A 20,792-nucleotide genomic window follows, 5' to 3' on the forward strand; every position below is an offset into this window, starting at 1 on the left:
AATAAATACTGACGTGGAGGGTACAATAAATACTGACCTGGAGAGAGCAATCCATACTGCACTGGAGAGGGCAATAAATACTGACCTGGAGAGTACAATAAATACTGACCTGGAGAGTACATTAAATACTGACCTGGAGTGTATAATAAATACTGACCTGGAGAGGGCAATAAATATTGACAAGAAGAGTGCAATAAATACTGACCTGGAGAGTACAATAAATACTGATCTGGAGAGTACAATAAATACTGACCTGGAGAGTACAATAAATACTGACCTGGAGAGTACAATAAATACTGACCTGAAGAGGGTAATAAATACTGACCTGGAGATTACAATAAATAGTGACCTGCAGATTACAATCAATAATGATATGGAGAGTATAATAAATACTGACCTGGAAAGGGCAGGAAATACTGACCTGGAGAGTACAATAAATACTGACCTGGAGAGTACAATAAATACTGACCTGGAGAGTACAATGAATAAGGACTTGGAGAGGGTAATGAATACTGACCTGGAGAGTACAATAAATATTTCCCTGAAGAGTGCAATAATATCTGACCTGGAGAGTGCAATAAATAATGACCTGGAGAATATAATAAATACTGACCTGGAGAGTACTATTAATACTGACCTGGAAAGTACAATAAATACTGACCTGGAGGGTACAATCAATACTTATCTGGAGAATACAATAAATACTAACCTGGAGAGTACAATAAATACTGACCTGGAGAGGACAATAAACACTAACCTGGACAGTACAATAAACACTGACCTGGAGAGTACAATAAAAACTGACCTGGAGAGTACAATAAATATTGACCTGGAAAGTACAATAAATACTGACCTGGAAGGTACAATCAATACTGACCTGGAGAATACAATAAATACTAACCTGGAGAGTACAATCAATACTGACCTGGAGAGTACAATAAATACTGACCTGGAGAGGGCAATAAATACTGACCTGGAGAGTACAATAAAAACTGACCTGGAGAGTACAATATATACTGACCTGGAGTGTACAATAAATGCTGGCCTGGAGAGTACAATTAATACTGACCTGGAGAGGGCAATAAATACTGACCTGGAGAGTACAATAAATACTGACCTGGAGAGGGCAATAAATATTGACCAGTAGACTGCAATAAATGCTGACCTGGAGAGTACAATAAAAATGACCTGGAGAGTACAATAAATGCTGACCTGGAGAGTACAATAAATACTGCCCTGAAGAGTGCAATAATATCTGACCTGGAGAGTGCAATAAATAATGACCTGGAGAATATAATAAATACTGACCTGGAGAGTACTATAAATATTGACCTGGAAAGTACAATAAATACTGACCTGGAGGGTACAATCAATACTGACCTGGAGGGTACAATCAATACTGACCTGGAGAATACACTAAATACTAACCTGCAGAGTACAATAAATACTGACCTGAAGAGGACAATAAATACTGACCTGGACATTACAATAAACACTGACCTGGAGAGTACAATGAATACTGACCTGGAGAGTACAATATATACTGACCTGGAGTGTACAATAAATGCTGGCCTTGAGAGTACAATTAATAGTGACCTGGAGAGGGCAATAAATACTGACCTGGACAGTACAATAAACACTGACCTGGAGAGTAAAATAAATACTGACCTGAAGAGTACAATAAATACTGACCTGGAGAGTATAATAAATACTGACCTGGATTGTACAATAAATACTGACCTGGAGAGTACAATAAATACTGACCTGGAGAGTGCAATAATTTCTGACCTGGAGAGTGCAATAAATAATGACCTGGAGAATATAATAAATACTGACCTGGAGAGTACTATAAATATTGACCTGGAAAGTACAATAAATACTGACCTGGAGGGTACAATCAATACTGACCTGGAGAATACAATAAATACTAACCTGGAGAGTACAATCAATACTGACCTGGAGAGTACAATAAATACTGACCTGGAGAGGGCAATAAATACTGACCTGGAGAGTACAATAAATACTGACCTGGAGAGTACTTTAAATACAGACCTAGAGAATATAATAAATACTGACCTGGAGAGTACAATAAATACAGTAAATACTGACCTGAAGAGTACGATAAATACTGACCTGGAGAGCTCAATAAATATTGACCTGGAGTGTACAATAAATACTCACCTGGAGAGGGAAATAATTACTGACCTGGAGAGGGCAATAAATATTGACCAGGAGAGTGCAATAAATACTGACCTGGAGAGTACAATGAATACTGATCTGGAGAGTACAATAAATAGTGACCTTGAGAGTAAAATAAATACTGACATGGAGAGTGCAATAAATAATGACCTGGAGAGTACAATAAATACTGACCTGGAGAGTACAATAAATACTGACCTGGAGAGCTCAATAAATATTGACCTGCAGTGTACAATAAATACTCACCTGGAGAGGGAAATAATTACTGACCTGGAGAGGGCAATAAATATTGACCAGGAGAGTGCAATAAATACTGACCTGGAGAGTACAATGAATACTGATCTGGAGAGTACAATAAATAGTGACCTTGAGAGTAAAATAAATACTGACATGGAGAGTGCAATAAATACTGACGTGGAGGGTACAATAAATACTGACCTGGAGAGAGCAATCCATACTGCACTGGAGAGGGCAATAAATACTGACCTGGAGAGTACAATAAATACTGACCTGGAGAGTACATTAAATACTGACCTGGAGTGTATAATAAATACTGACCTGGAGAGGGCAATAAATATTGACAAGAAGAGTGCAATAAATACTGACCTGGAGAGTACAATAAATACTGATCTGGAGAGTACAATAAATACTGACCTGGAGAGTACAATAAATACTGACCTGGAGAGTACAATAAATACTGACCTGAAGAGGGTAATAAATACTGACCTGGAGATTACAATAAATAGTGACCTGCAGATTACAATCAATAATGATATGGAGAGTATAATAAATACTGACCTGGAAAGGGCAGGAAATACTGACCTGGAGAGTACAATAAATACTGACCTGGAGAGTACAATAAATACTGACCTGGAGAGTACAATGAATAAGGACTTGGAGAGGGTAATGAATACTGACCTGGAGAGTACAATAAATATTTCCCTGAAGAGTGCAATAATATCTGACCTGGAGAGTGCAATAAATAATGACCTGGAGAATATAATAAATACTGACCTGGAGAGTACTATTAATACTGACCTGGAAAGTACAATAAATACTGACCTGGAGGGTACAATCAATACTTATCTGGAGAATACAATAAATACTAACCTGGAGAGTACAATAAATACTGACCTGGAGAGGACAATAAACACTAACCTGGACAGTACAATAAACACTGACCTGGAGAGTACAATAAAAACTGACCTGGAGAGTACAATAAATATTGACCTGGAAAGTGCAATAAATACTGACCTGGAAGGTACAATCAATACTGACCTGGAGAATACAATAAATACTAACCTGGAGAGTACAATCAATACTGACCTGGAGAGTACAATAAATACTGACCTGGAGAGGGCAATAAATACTGACCTGGAGAGTACAATAAAAACTGACCTGGAGAGTACAATATATACTGACCTGGAGTGTACAATAAATGCTGGCCTGGAGAGTACAATTAATACTGACCTGGAGAGGGCAATAAATACTGACCTGGAGAGTACAATAAATACTGACCTGGAGAGGGCAATAAATATTGACCAGTAGACTGCAATAAATGCTGACCTGGAGAGTACAATAAAAATGACCTGGAGAGTACAATAAATGCTGACCTGGAGAGTACAATAAATACTGCCCTGAAGAGTGCAATAATATCTGACCTGGAGAGTGCAATAAATAATGACCTGGAGAATATAATAAATACTGACCTGGAGAGTACTATAAATATTGACCTGGAAAGTACAATAAATACTGACCTGGAGGGTACAATCAATACTGACCTGGAGGGTACAATCAATACTGACCTGGAGAATACACTAAATACTAACCTGCAGAGTACAATAAATACTGACCTGAAGAGGACAATAAATACTGACCTGGACATTACAATAAACACTGACCTGGAGAGTACAATGAATACTGACCTGGAGAGTACAATATATACTGACCTGGAGTGTACAATAAATGCTGGCCTTGAGAGTACAATTAATAGTGACCTGGAGAGGGCAATAAATACTGACCTGGACAGTACAATAAACACTGACCTGGAGAGTAAAATAAATACTGACCTGAAGAGTACAATAAATACTGACCTGGAGAGTATAATAAATACTGACCTGGATTGTACAATAAATACTGACCTGGAGAGTACAATAAATACTGACCTGGAGAGTGCAATAATTTCTGACCTGGAGAGTGCAATAAATAATGACCTGGAGAATATAATAAATACTGACCTGGAGAGTACTATAAATATTGACCTGGAAAGTACAATAAATACTGACCTGGAGGGTACAATCAATACTGACCTGGAGAATACAATAAATACTAACCTGGAGAGTACAATAAATACTGACCTGGAGAGGACAATAAACACTGACCTGGACAGTACAATAAACACTGACCTGGAGAGTACAATAAAAACTGACCTGGAGAGTACAATATATACTGACCTGGAGTGTACAATAAATGCTGGCCTGGAGAGTACAATTAATACTGACCTGGAGAGGGCAATAAATACTGACCTGGAGAGTACAATAAATACTGCCCTGAAGAGTGCAATAATATCTGACCTGGAGAGTGCAATAAATAATGACCTGGAGAATATAATAAATACTGACCTGGAGAGTACTATAAATATTGACCTGGAAAGTACAATAAATACTGACCTGGAGGGTACAATCAATACTGACCTGGAGAATACAATAAATACTAACCTGGAGAGTACAATCAATACTGACCTGGAGAGTACAATAAATACTGACCTGGAGAGGGCAATAAATACTGACCTGGAGAGTACAATAAATACTGACCTGGAGAGTACTTTAAATACAGACCTAGAGAGTATAATAAATACTGACCTGGAGAGTACAATAAATACAGTAAATACTGACCTGAAGAGTACGATAAATACTGACCTGGAGAGCTCAATAAATATTGACCTGGAGTGTACAATAAATACTCACCTGGAGAGGGAAATAATTACTGACCTGGAGAGGGCAATAAATATTGACCAGGAGAGTGCAATAAATACTGACCTGGAGAGTACAATGAATACTGATCTGGAGAGTACAATAAATAGTGACCTTGAGAGTAAAATAAATACTGACATGGAGAGTGCAATAAATAATGACCTGGAGAGTACAATAAATACTGACCTGGAGAGTACAATAAATACTGACCTGGAGAGCTCAATAAATATTGACCTGCAGTGTACAATAAATACTCACCTGGAGAGGGAAATAATTACTGACCTGGAGAGGGCAATAAATATTGACCAGGAGAGTGCAATAAATACTGACCTGGAGAGTACAATGAATACTGATCTGGAGAGTACAATAAATAGTGACCTTGAGAGTAAAATAAATACTGACATGGAGAGTGCAATAAATACTGACGTGGAGGGTACAATAAATACTGACCTGGAGAGAGCAATCCATACTGCACTGGAGAGGGCAATAAATACTGACCTGGAGAGTACAATAAATACTGACCTGGAGAGTACATTAAATACTGACCTGGAGTGTATAATAAATACTGACCTGGAGAGGGCAATAAATATTGACAAGAAGAGTGCAATAAATACTGACCTGGAGAGTACAATAAATACTGATCTGGAGAGTACAATAAATACTGACCTGGAGAGTACAATAAATACTGACCTGGAGAGTACAATAAATACTGACCTGAAGAGGGTAATAAATACTGACCTGGAGATTACAATAAATAGTGACCTGCAGATTACAATCAATAATGATATGGAGAGGAGAATAAATACTGACCTGGAAAGGGCAGGAAATACTGACCTGGAGAGTACAATAAATACTGACCTGGAGAGTACAATAAATACTGACCTGGAGAGTACAATGAATAAGGACTTGGAGAGGGTAATGAATACTGACCTGGAGAGTACAATAAATATTTCCCTGAAGAGTGCAATAATATCTGACCTGGAGAGTGCAATAAATAATGACCTGGAGAATATAATAAATACTGACCTGGAGAGTACTATTAATACTGACCTGGAAAGTACAATAAATACTGACCTGGAGGGTACAATCAATACTTATCTGGAGAATACAATAAATACTAACCTGGAGAGTACAATAAATACTGACCTGGAGAGGACAATAAACACTGACCTGGACAGTACAATAAACACTGACCTGGAGAGTACAATAAAAACTGACCTGGAGAGTACAATAAATATTGACCTGGAAAGTACAATAAATACTGACCTGGAGGGTACAATCAATACTGACCTGGAGAATACAATAAATACTAACCTGGAGAGTACAATCAATACTGACCTGGAGAGTACAATAAATACTGACCTGGAGAGGGCAATAAATACTGACCTGGAGAGTACAATAAAAACTGACCTGGAGAGTACAATATATACTGACCTGGAGTGTACAATAAATGCTGGCCTGGAGAGTACAATTAATACTGACCTGGAGAGGGCAATAAATACTGACCTGGAGAGTACAATAAATACTGACCTGGAGAGGGCAATAAATATTGACCAGTAGAGTGCAATAAATGCTGACCTGGAGAGTACAATAAAAATGACCTGGAGAGTACAATAAATGCTGACCTGGAGAGTACAATAAATACTGCCCTGAAGAGTGCAATAATATCTGACCTGGAGAGTGCAATAAATAATGACCTGGAGAATATAATAAATACTGACCTGGAGAGTACTATAAATATTGACCTGGAAAGTACAATAAATACTGACCTGGAGGGTACAATCAATACTGACCTGGAGGGTACAATCAATACTGACCTGGAGAATACACTAAATACTAACCTGCAGAGTACAATAAATACTGACCTGAAGAGGACAATAAATACTGACCTGGACATTACAATAAACACTGACCTGGAGAGTACAATGAATACTGACCTGGAGAGTACAATATATACTGACCTGGAGTGTACAATAAATGCTGGCCTTGAGAGTACAATTAATAGTGACCTGGAGAGGGCAATACATACTGACCTGGACAGTACAATAAACACTGACCTGGAGAGTAAAATAAATACTGACCTGAAGAGTACAATAAATACTGACCTGGAGAGTATAATAAATACTGACCTGGATTGTACAATAAATACTGACCTGGAGAGTACAATAAATACTGACCTGGAGAGTGCAATAATTTCTGACCTGGAGAGTGCAATAAATAATGACCTGGAGAATATAATAAATACTGACCTGGAGAGTACTTTAAATACAGACCTAGAGAGTATAATAAATACTGACCTGGAGAGTACAATAAATACAGTAAATACTGACCTGAAGAGTACGATAAATACTGACCTGGAGAGCTCAATAAATATTGACCTGGAGTGTACAATAAATACTCACCTGGAGAGGGAAATAATTACTGACCTGGAGAGGGCAATAAATATTGACCAGGAGAGTGCAATAAATACTGACCTGGAGAGTACAATGAATACTGATCTGGAGAGTACAATAAATAGTGACCTTGAGAGTAAAATAAATACTGACATGGAGAGTGCAATAAATAATGACCTGGAGAGTACAATAAATACTGACCTGGAGAGTACAATAAATACTGACCTGGAGAGCTCAATAAATATTGACCTGCAGTGTACAATAAATACTCACCTGGAGAGGGAAATAATTACTGACCTGGAGAGGGCAATAAATATTGACCAGGAGAGTGCAATAAATACTGACCTGGAGAGTACAATGAATACTGATCTGGAGAGTACAATAAATAGTGACCTTGAGAGTAAAATAAATACTGACATGGAGAGTGCAATAAATACTGACGTGGAGGGTACAATACATACTGACCTGGAGAGAGCAATCCATACTGCACTGGAGAGGGCAATAAATACTGACCTGGAGAGTACAATAAATACTGACCTGGAGAGTACATTAAATACTGACCTGGAGTGTATAATAAATACTGACCTGGAGAGGGCAATAAATATTGACAAGAAGAGTGCAATAAATACTGACCTGGAGAGTACAATAAATACTGATCTGGAGAGTACAATAAATACTGACCTGGAGAGTACAATAAATACTGACCTGGAGAGTACAATAAATACTGACCTGAAGAGGGTAATAAATACTGACCTGGAGATTACAATAAATAGTGACCTGCAGATTACAATCAATAATGATATGGAGAGGAGAATAAATACTGACCTGGAAAGGGCAGGAAATACTGACCTGGAGAGTACAATAAATACTGACCTGGAGAGTACAATAAATACTGACCTGGAGAGTACAATGAATAAGGACTTGGAGAGGGTAATGAATACTGACCTGGAGAGTACAATAAATATTTCCCTGAAGAGTGCAATAATATCTGACCTGGAGAGTGCAATAAATAATGACCTGGAGAATATAATAAATACTGACCTGGAGAGTACTATTAATACTGACCTGGAAAGTACAATAAATACTGACCTGGAGGGTACAATCAATACTTATCTGGAGAATACAATAAATACTAACCTGGAGAGTACAATAAATACTGACCTGGAGAGGACAATAAACACTGACCTGGACAGTACAATAAACACTGACCTGGAGAGTACAATAAAAACTGACCTGGAGAGTACAATAAATATTGACCTGGAAAGTACAATAAATACTGACCTGGAGGGTACAATCAATACTGACCTGGAGAATACAATAAATACTAACCTGGAGAGTACAATCAATACTGACCTGGAGAGTACAATAAATACTGACCTGGAGAGGGCAATAAATACTGACCTGGAGAGTACAATAAAAACTGACCTGGAGAGTACAATATATACTGACCTGGAGTGTACAATAAATGCTGGCCTGGAGAGTACAATTAATACTGACCTGGAGAGGGCAATAAATACTGACCTGGAGAGTACAATAAATACTGACCTGGAGAGGGCAATAAATATTGACCAGTAGAGTGCAATAAATGCTGACCTGGAGAGTACAATAAAAATGACCTGGAGAGTACAATAAATGCTGACCTGGAGAGTACAATAAATACTGCCCTGAAGAGTGCAATAATATCTGACCTGGAGAGTGCAATAAATAATGACCTGGAGAATATAATAAATACTGACCTGGAGAGTACTATAAATATTGACCTGGAAAGTACAATAAATACTGACCTGGAGGGTACAATCAATACTGACCTGGAGGGTACAATCAATACTGACCTGGAGAATACACTAAATACTAACCTGCAGAGTACAATAAATACTGACCTGAAGAGGACAATAAATACTGACCTGGACATTACAATAAACACTGACCTGGAGAGTACAATGAATACTGACCTGGAGAGTACAATATATACTGACCTGGAGTGTACAATAAATGCTGGCCTTGAGAGTACAATTAATAGTGACCTGGAGAGGGCAATACATACTGACCTGGACAGTACAATAAACACTGACCTGGAGAGTAAAATAAATACTGACCTGAAGAGTACAATAAATACTGACCTGGAGAGTATAATAAATACTGACCTGGATTGTACAATAAATACTGACCTGGAGAGTACAATAAATACTGACCTGGAGAGTGCAATAATTTCTGACCTGGAGAGTGCAATAAATAATGACCTGGAGAATATAATAAATACTGACCTGGAGAGTACTATAAATATTGACCTGGAAAGTACAATAAATACTGACCTGGAGGGTACAATCAATACTGACCTGGAGAATACAATAAATACTAACCTGGAGAGTACAATAAATACTGACCTGGAGAGGACAATAAACACTGACCTGGACAGTACAATAAACACTGACCTGGAGAGTACAATAAAAACTGACCTGGAGAGTACAATATATACTGACCTGGAGTGTACAATAAATGCTGGCCTGGAGAGTACAATTAATACTGACCTGGAGAGGACAATAAATACTGACCTGGAGAGTACAATAAATACTGACCTGGAGAGGGCAATAAATATTGACCAGTAGAGTGCAATAAATGCTGACCTGGAGAGTACAATAAAAATGACCTGGAGAGTACAATAAATGCTGACCTGGAGAGTACAATAAATACTGCCCTGAAGAGTGCAATAATATCTGACCTGGAGAGTGCAATAAATAATGACCTGGAGAATATAATAAATACTGACCTGGAGAGTACTATAAATATTGACCTGGAAAGTACAATAAATACTGACCTGGAGGGTACAATCAATACTGACCTGGAGAATACAATAAATACTAACCTGGAGAGTACAATCAATACTGACCTGGAGAGTACAATAAATACTGACCTGGAGAGGGCAATAAATACTGACCTGGAGAGTACAATAAATACTGACCTGGAGAGTACATTAAATACAGACCTAGAGAGTATAATAAATACTGACCTGGAGAGTACAATAAATACAGTAAATACTGACCTGAAGAGTACGATAAATACTGACCTGGAGAGCTCAATAAATATTGACCTCGAGTGTACAATAAATACTCACCTGGAGAGGGAAATAATTACTGACCTGGAGAGGGCAATAAATATTGACCAGGAGAGTGCAATAAATACTGACCTGGAGAGTACAATGAATACTGATCTGGAGAGTACAATAAATAGTGACCTTGAGAGTAAAATAAATACTGACATGGAGAGTGCAATAAATAATGACCTGGAGAGTACAATAAATACTGACCTGGAGAGTACAATAAATACTGACCTGGAGAGCTCAATAAATATTGACCTGCAGTGTACAATAAATACTCACCTGGAGAGGGAAATAATTACTGACCTGGAGAGGGCAATAAATATTGACCAGGAGAGTGCAATAAATACTGACCTGGAGAGTACAATGAATACTGATCTGGAGAGTACAATAAATAGTGACCTTGAGAGTAATATAAATACTGACATGGAGAGTGCAATAAATACTGACGTGGAGGGTACAATAAATACTGACCTGGAGAGAGCAATCCATACTGCACTGGAGAGGGCAATAAATACTGACCTGGAGAGTACAATAAATACTGACCTGGAGAGTACATTAAATACTGACCTGGAGTGTATAATAAATACTGACCTGGAGAGGGCAATAAATATTGACAAGAAGAGTGCAATAAATACTGACCTGGAGAGTACAATAAATACTGATCTGGAGAGTACAATAAATACTGACCTGGAGAGTACAATAAATACTGACCTGGAGAGTAAAATAAATACTGACCTGAAGAGGGTAATAAATACTGACCTGGAGATTACAATAAATAGTGACCTGCAGATTACAATCAATAATGATATGGAGAGTATAATAAATACTGACCTGGAAAGGGCAGGAAATACTGACCTGCAGAGTACAATAAATACTGACCTGGAGAGTACAATAAATACTGACCTGGAGAGTACAATGAATAAGGACTTGGAGAGGGTAATGAATACTGACCTGGAGAGTACAATAAATACTGACCTGGAGAGTACAATAAATACTGACCTGGAGAGGGCAATAAATACTGACCTGGAGAGGGCAATAAATATTGACCAGAAGTGTGCAATAAATGCTGACCTGGAGAGTACAATAAATACTGACCTGGAGAGTACAATAAATGCTGTGCTGCAGAGTACAATAAATATTTCCCTGAAGAGTGCAATAATATCTGACCTCGAGAGTGCAATAAATAATGACCTGGAGAATATAATAAATACTGACCTGGAGAGTACTATTAATACTGACCTGGAAAGTACAATAAATACTGACCTGGAGGGTACAATCAATACTTATCTGGAGAATACAATAAATACTAACCTGGAGAGTACAATAAATACTGACCTGGAGAGGACAATAAACACTGACCTGGACAGTACAATAAACACTGACCTGGAGAGTACAATAAAAACTGACCTGGAGAGTACAATAAATACTGACCTGGAGAGTACAATATATACTAACCTGGAGTGTAGAATAAATGCTGGCCTGGAGAGTACAATTAATACTGACCTGGAGAGGACAATAAATACTGACCTGGACAGTACAATAAACACTGACCTGGAGAGTAAAATAAATACTGACCTGGAGAGTACAATAAATACTGACCTGGAGAGTATAATAAATACTGACCAGGATTGTACAATAAATACTGACCTGGAGTGTACAATAAATACTGACCTGGAGAGTGCAATAATTTCTGACCTGGAGAGTGCAATAAATAATGACCTGGAGAATATAATAAATACTGACCTGGAGAGTACTATAAATATTGACCTGGAAAGTACAATTAATACTGACCTGGAGGGTACAATCAATACTGACCTGGAGAATACAATAAATACTAACCTGGAGAGCACAATAAATACTGACCTGGAGAGGACAATAAATACTGACCTGGACAGTACAATAAACAGTGACCTGGAGAGTAAAATAAAAACTGACCTGGATAGTACAATAAATACTGACCTGGAGAGTACAATAAATACTGACGTGGAGAGTACAATAAATACTGACCTGGAGAGTACAATAAATACTGAACTGGAGAGTACAATGAATACGGACTTGGAGAGGGTAATAAATACTGACCTGGAGAGTACAATAAATACTGACCTGGAGAGTACAATAAATACTGACGAGGAGAGTACAATAAATAGTGACCTGGAGATTACAATAATCACTGAGCTGGAGAATACAATAACTACTGACCTGGAGAGTACAATAAATACTGACCTGGAGAGGGCAATAAATATTGACCAGTAGAGTGCAATAAATGCTGACCTGGAGAGTACAATAAAAATGATCTGGAGAGTACAATAAATGCTGACCTGGAGAGTACAATAAATACTGCCCTGAAGAGTGCAATAATATCTGACCTGGAGAGTGCAATAAATTATGACCTGGAGAATATAATAAATACTGACCTGGAGAGTACTATAAATATTGACCTGGAAAGTACAATAAATACTGACCTGGAGGGTACAATCAATACTGACCTGGAAAATACAATAAATACTAACCTGGAGAGTACAATCAATACTGACCTGGAGAGTACAATATATACTGACCTGGAGAGGGCAATAAATACTGACCTGGAGAGTACAATAAATACAGTAAATACTGACCTGAAGAGTACGATAAATACTGACCTGGAGAGTACCATAAAAAATGACCTGGAGAGGGTAATAAATACTGACCTGGAGAGTACAATAAACACTGACCTGGAGAGGGCAATAAATACTGACCTGGAGATTACAATAAATACTGACCTGGAGAGTACAATAAATACTGACCTGGAGAGCTCAATAAATATTGACCTGGAGTGTACAATAAATACTCACCTGGAGAGGGAAATAATTACTGACATGCAGAGGGCAATAAATATTGACCAGGAGAGTGCAATAAATACTGACCTGGAGAGTACAATGAATACTGATCTGGAGAGTACAATAAATAGTGACCTTGAGAGTAAATAAATACTGACATGGAGAGTGCAATAAATAATGACTTGGAGAGTACAATAAATACTGACCTGGAGAGTACAATAAATACTAACCTGGAGAGCTCAATAAATATTGACCTGGAGTGTACAATAAATACTCACCTGGAGAGGGAAATAATTACTGACCTGGAGAGGGCAATAAATATTGACCAGGAGAGTGCAATAAATACTGACCTGGAGAGTACAATGAATACTGATCTGGAGAGTACAATAAATAGTGACCTTGAGAGTAAAATAAATACTGACATGGAGAGTGCAATAAATACTGACGTGGAGGGTACAATAAATACTGACCTGGAGAGAGCAATCCATACTGCACTGGAGAGGGCAATAAATACTGACCTGGAGAGTACAATAAATACTGACCTGGAGAGTACATTAAATACTGACCTGGAGTGTATAATAAATACTGACCTGGAGAGGGCAATAAATATTGACAAGAAGAGTGCAATAAATACTGACCTGGAGAGTACAATAAATACTGATCTGGAGAGTACAATAAATACTGACCTGGAGAGTACAATAAATACTGACCTGGAGAGTACAATAAATACTGACCTGAAGAGGGTAATAAATACTGACCTGGAGATTACAATAAATAGTGACGTGCAGATTATAATCAATAATGATATGGAGAGTATAATAAATACTGACCTGGAAAGAGCAGGAAATACTGACCTGGAGAGTACAATAAATACAGACCTGGAGAGTACAATAAATACTGACCTGGAGAGTACAATGAATAAGGACTTGGAGAGGGTAATGAATACTGACCTGGAGAGTACAATAAATACTGACCTGGAGAGGGCAATAAATACTGACCTGGAGAGGGCAATAAATATTGACCAGGAGTGTGCAATAAATGCTGACCTGGAGAGTACAATAAATACTGACCTGGAGAGTACAATAAATGCTGTGCTGCAGAGTACAATAAATATTTCCCTGAAGAGTGCAATAATATCTGACCTGGAGAGTGCAATAAATAATGACCTGGAGAATATAATAAATACTGACCTGGAGAGTACTATTAATACTGACCTGGACAGTACAATAAACACTGACCTGGAGAGTAAAATAAATACTGACCTGGAGAGTACAATAAATACTGACCTGGAGAGTATAATAAATACTGACCAGGATTGTACAATAAATACTGACCTGGAGTGTACAATAAATACTGACCTGGAGAGTGCAATAATTTCTGACCTGGAGAGTGCAATAAATAATGACCTGGAGAATATAATAAATACTGACCTGGAGAGTACTATAAATATTGACCTGGAAAGTACAATAAATACTGACCTGGAGGGTACAATCAATACTGACCTGGAGAATACAATAAATACTAACCTGGAGAGTACAATAAATACTGACCTGGAGAGGACAATAAATACTGACCTGGACAGTACAATAAACAGTGACCTGGAGAGTACAATAAATACTGACCTGGAGAGGGCAATAAATACTGACTTGGAGAGGGCAATAAATATTGACTAGGAGAGTGCAATAAATGCTGACCTGGAGAGTACAATAAATGCTGACCTGGAGTTTACAATATTTACTGCCCTGAAGAGTGCAATAATTTCTGACATGGAGAGTGCAATAAATAATGACCTGGAGAGGACAATAAATATTGACCTGGACAGTACAATAATCACTGACATGGAGAGTACAATAAAAACTGACCTGGAGAGTACAATAAATACTGACCTGGAGAGTACAATGAATACTGATCTGGAGAGTACAATAAATACTGACCTTGAGAGTAAAATAAATACTGACCTCGAGATTACAATAAATACTGACCTGGAGGGTACAATCAATACTTATCTGGAGAGTACAATAAATACTGACCTGGAGAGTACAATAAATGCTGAACTGGAGAGTACAATAAATACTGCCCTGGAGAGTGCAATAAATACTGACATGGAGAGTGCAATAAATAATGACCTGGAGAGTACAATAAATAGTGACCTGGAGAGTACAATAAATATTGACCTGGTTGAGTACAATAAATAATTACCTGGGGAGTACAATAAATACTGACCTGGAGTGTACAATAAATACTGACCTGGAGAGTACAATTAATACTGAACTGAAGAGGACAATAAATACTGACCTGGACAGTGCAATAAACACTGACCTGGAGAGTACAATAAATCCTAACCTGGAGAGTACAATAAATACTGACCTGGAGAGGACAATAAATACTGACCTGAAGTGTACAATAAATACTGACCTGGAGAGTACAATAAATACTGACCTGGAGAGTACAATAAATACTGACCTGGAGAGGGCAATAAATACTGACCTGGAGAGTACAATAAATACTGACTTGGTGATTACAATAAATAGTGACCTGCAGATTACAATCAATAATGATATGGAGAGTATAATAAATACTGACCTGGAAAGGGCAGGAAATACTGACCTGGAGAGTACAATAAATACTGACCTGGAGAGTACAATAAATACTGACCTGGAGAGTACAATGAATAAGGACTTGGAGAGGGGAATGAATACTGACCTGGAGAGTACAATAAATACTGACCTGGAGAGTACAATAAATACTGACCTGGAGAGGGCAATAAATACTGACCTGGAGAGGGCAATAAATATTGACCAGGAGTGTGCAATAAATGCTGACCTAGAGAGTACAATAAATACTGACCTGGAGAGTACAATAAATGCTGTGCTGCAGAGTACAATAAATATTTCCCTGAAGAGTGCAATAATATCTGACCTGGAGAGTGCAATAAATAATGACCTGGAGAATATAATAAATACTGACCTGGAGAGTACTATTAATACTGACCTGTAAAGTACAATAAATACTGACCTGGAGGGTACAATCAATACTTATCTGGAGAATACAATAAATACTAACCTGGAGAGTACAATAAATACTGACCTGGAGAGGACAATAAACACTGACCTGGACAGTACAATAAACACTGACCTGGAGAGTACAATAAAAACTGACCTGGAGAGTACAATAAATACTGACCTGGAGAGTACAATATATACTGACCTGGAGTGTACAATAAATTCTGGCCTGGAGAGTACAATTAATACTGACCTGGAGAGGACAATAAATACTGACCTGGACATTACAATAAACACTGACCTGGAGAGTAAAATAAATACTGACCTGGAGAGTACAATAAATACTGACCTGGAGAGTATAATAAATACTGACCAGGATTGTACAATAAATACTGACCTGGAGTGTACAATAAATACTGACCTGGAGAGTGCAATAATTTCTGACCTGGAGAGTGCAATAAATAATGACCTGGAGAATATATTAAATACTGACCTGGAGAGTACTATAAATATTGACCTGGAAAGTACAATAAATACTGACCTGGAGGGTACAATCAATACTGACCTGGAGAATACAATAAATACTAACCTGGAGAGCACAATAAATACTGACCTGGAGAGGACAATAAATACTGACCTGGACAGTACAATAAACAGTGACCTGGAGAGTAAAATAAAAACTGACCTGGATAGTACAATAAATACTGACCTGGAGAGTACAATAAATACTGACGTGGAGAGTACAATAAATACTGACCTGGAGGGTACAATAAATACTGAACTGGAGAGTACAATGAATACGGACTTGGAGAGGGTAATAAATACTGACCTGGAGAGTACAATAAATACTGACCTGGAGAGTACAATAAATACTGACCAGGAGAGTACAATAAATAGTGACCTGGAGATTACAATAATCACTGAGCTGGAGAATACAATAACTACTGACCTGGAGAGTACAATATATACTGACCTGGAGAGGGCAATAAATATTGACCAGTAGAGTGCAATAAATGCTGACCTGGAGAGTACAATAAAAATGACCTGGAGAGTACAATAAATGCTGACCTGGAGAGTACAATAAATACTGCCCTGAAGAGTGCAATAATATCTGACCTGGAGAGTGCAATAAATAATGACCTGGAGAATATAATAAATACTGACCTGGAGAGTACTTTCAATATTGACCTGGAAAGTACAATAAATACTGACCTGGAGGGTACAATCAATACTGACCTGGAGAATACAATAAATACTAACCTGGAGAGTACAATCAATACTGACCTGGAGAGTACAATATATACTGACCTGGAGAGGGCAATAAATACTGACCTGAAGAGTACAATAAATACTGACCTGGAGAGTACATTAAATACAGACCTAGAGAGTATAATAAATACTGACCTGGAGAGTACAATAAATACAGTAAATACTGACCTGAAGAGTACGATAAATACTGACCTGGAGAGTACCATAAAAAATGACCTGGAGAGGGTAATAAATACTGACCTGGAGAGTACAATAAACACTGACCTGGAGAGGGCAATAAATACTGACCTGGAGATTACAATAAATACTGACCTGGAGAGTACAATAAATACTGACCTGGAGAGCTCAATAAATATTGACCTGGAGTGTACAATAAATACTCACCTGGAGAGGGAAATAATTACTGACATGGAGAGGGCAATAAATATTGACCAGGAGAGTGCAATAAATACTGACCTGGAGAGTACAATGAATACTGATCTGGAGAGTACAATAAATAGTGACCTTGAGAGTAAAATAAATACTGACATGGAGAGTGCAATAAATAATGACCTGGAGAGTACAATAAATACTGACCTGGAGAGTACAATAAATACTAACCTGGAGAGCACAATAAATATTGACCTGGAGTGTACAATAAATACTCACCTGGAGAGGGAAATAATTACTGACCTGGAGAGGGCAATAAATATTGACCAGGAGAGTGCAATAAATACTGACCTGGAGAGTACAATGAATACTGATCTGGAGAGTACAATAAATAGTGACCTTGAGAGTAAAATAAATACTGACATGGAGAGTGCAATAAATACTGACGTGGAGGGTACAATAAATACTGACCTGGAGAGAGCAATCCATACTGCACTGGAGAGGGCAATAAATACTGACCTGGAGAGTACAATAAATACTGACCTGGAGAGTACATTAAATACTGACCTGGAGTATATAATAAATACTGACCTGGAGAGGGCAATAAATATTGACAAGAAGAGTGCAATAAATACTGACCTGGAGAGTACAATAAATACTGATCTGGAGAGTACAATAAATACTGACCTGGAGAGTACAATAAATACTGACCTGGAGAGTACAATAAATACTGACCTGGAGAGTACAATAAATACTGACCTGAAGAGGGTAATAAATACTGACCTGGAGATTACAATAAATAGTGACCTGCAGATTATAATCAATAATGATATGGAGAGTATAATAAATACTGACCTGGAAAGGGCAGGAAATACTGACCTGGAGAGTACAATAAATACAGACCTGGAGAGTACAATAAATACTGACCTGGAGAGTACAATGAATAAGGACTTGGAGAGGGTAATGAATACTGACCTGGAGAGTACAATAAATACTGACCTGGAGAGTACAATAAATACTGACCTGAAAAGTACAATAAATACTGACCTGGAGGGTACAATCAATACTTATCTGGAGAATACAATAAATACTAACCTGGAGAGTACAATAAATACTGACCTGGAGAGGACAATAAACACTGACCTGGAGAGTACAATAAATACTGACCTGGAGAGTACAATATATACTGACATGGAGTGTACAATAAATGCTGGCCTGGAGAGTACAATTAATACTGACCTGGAGAGGACAATAAATACTGACCTGGACAGTACAATAAACACTGACCTGGAGAGTAAAATAAATACTGACCTGGAGAGTACAATAAATACTGACCTGGAGAGTATAATAAATACTGACCAGGATTGTACAATAAATACTGACCTGGAGTGTACAATAAATACTGACCTGGAGAGTGCAATAATTTCTGACCTGGAGAGTGCAATAAATAATGACCTGGAGAATATAATAAATACTGACCTGGAGAGTACTATAAATATTGACCTGGAAAGTACAATAAATACTGACCTGGAGGGTACAATCAATACTGACCTGGAGAATACAATAAATACTAACCTGGAGAGTACAATAAATACTGACCTGGAGAGGACAATAAATACTGACCTGGACAGTACAATAAACAGTGACCTGGAGAGTACAATAAATACTGACCTGGAGAGGGCAATAAATACTGACTTGGAGAGGGCAATAAATATTGACTAGGAGAGTGCAATAAATGCTGACCTGGAGAGTACAATAAATGCTGACCTGGAGTTTACAATAATTACTGCCCTGAAGAGTGCAATAATTTCTGACATGGAGAGTGCAATAAATAATGACCTGGAGAGGACAATAAATATTGACCTGGACAGTACAATAATCACTGACATGGAGAGTACAATAAAAACTGACCTGGATAGTACAATAAATACTGACCTGGAGAGTACAATGAATACTGATCTGGAGAGTACAATAAATACTGTCCTTGAGAGTAAAATAAATACTGACCTCGAGATTACAATAAATACTGACCTGGAGAGTACAATGAATAGTGACCTGCAGAGTACAATAAATACTGACCTGGAGAGTACAATAAATGCTGAACTGGAGAGTACAATAAATACTGCCCTGGAGAGTGCAATAATACTGACATGGAGAGTGCAATAAATAATGACCTGGAGAGTACAATAAATAGTGACCTGGAGAGTACAATAAATACTGACCTGGAGAGTACAATAAATTGTGACCTGGTTGGTACAATAAAAACTGACATGGAGGGTACAATAAATACTGACCTGGAGAGAGCAATATATGCTGCCCTGGAGAGGGCAATAAATACTGACCTGGAGAGTACAATAAATACTGACCTCGAGTGTACAATAAATACTGACCTGTTAAGTACAATAAATACTGACCTGGAGAGTACATTAAATACTGGCCTGGAGAGTACAATAAATACTGACCTGGACACGGCAATAAATACTGCCCTGGAGAGAACAATAAATACTGACCTGGAGAGAACAGTAAATACTGACCTGAAGAGTACAATAAATATTGACCTGGTTGAGTACAATAAATACTTACCTGGGGAGTACAATAAATACTGACCTGGAGTGTACAATAAATACTGACCTGGAGAGTACAATTAATACTGAACTGAAGAGGACAATAAATAC

This window comes from Pristiophorus japonicus, chromosome 29 (assembly GCF_044704955.1).
Source record: "Pristiophorus japonicus isolate sPriJap1 chromosome 29, sPriJap1.hap1, whole genome shotgun sequence".
Lineage (NCBI taxonomy): Eukaryota > Metazoa > Chordata > Chondrichthyes > Pristiophoridae > Pristiophorus > Pristiophorus japonicus.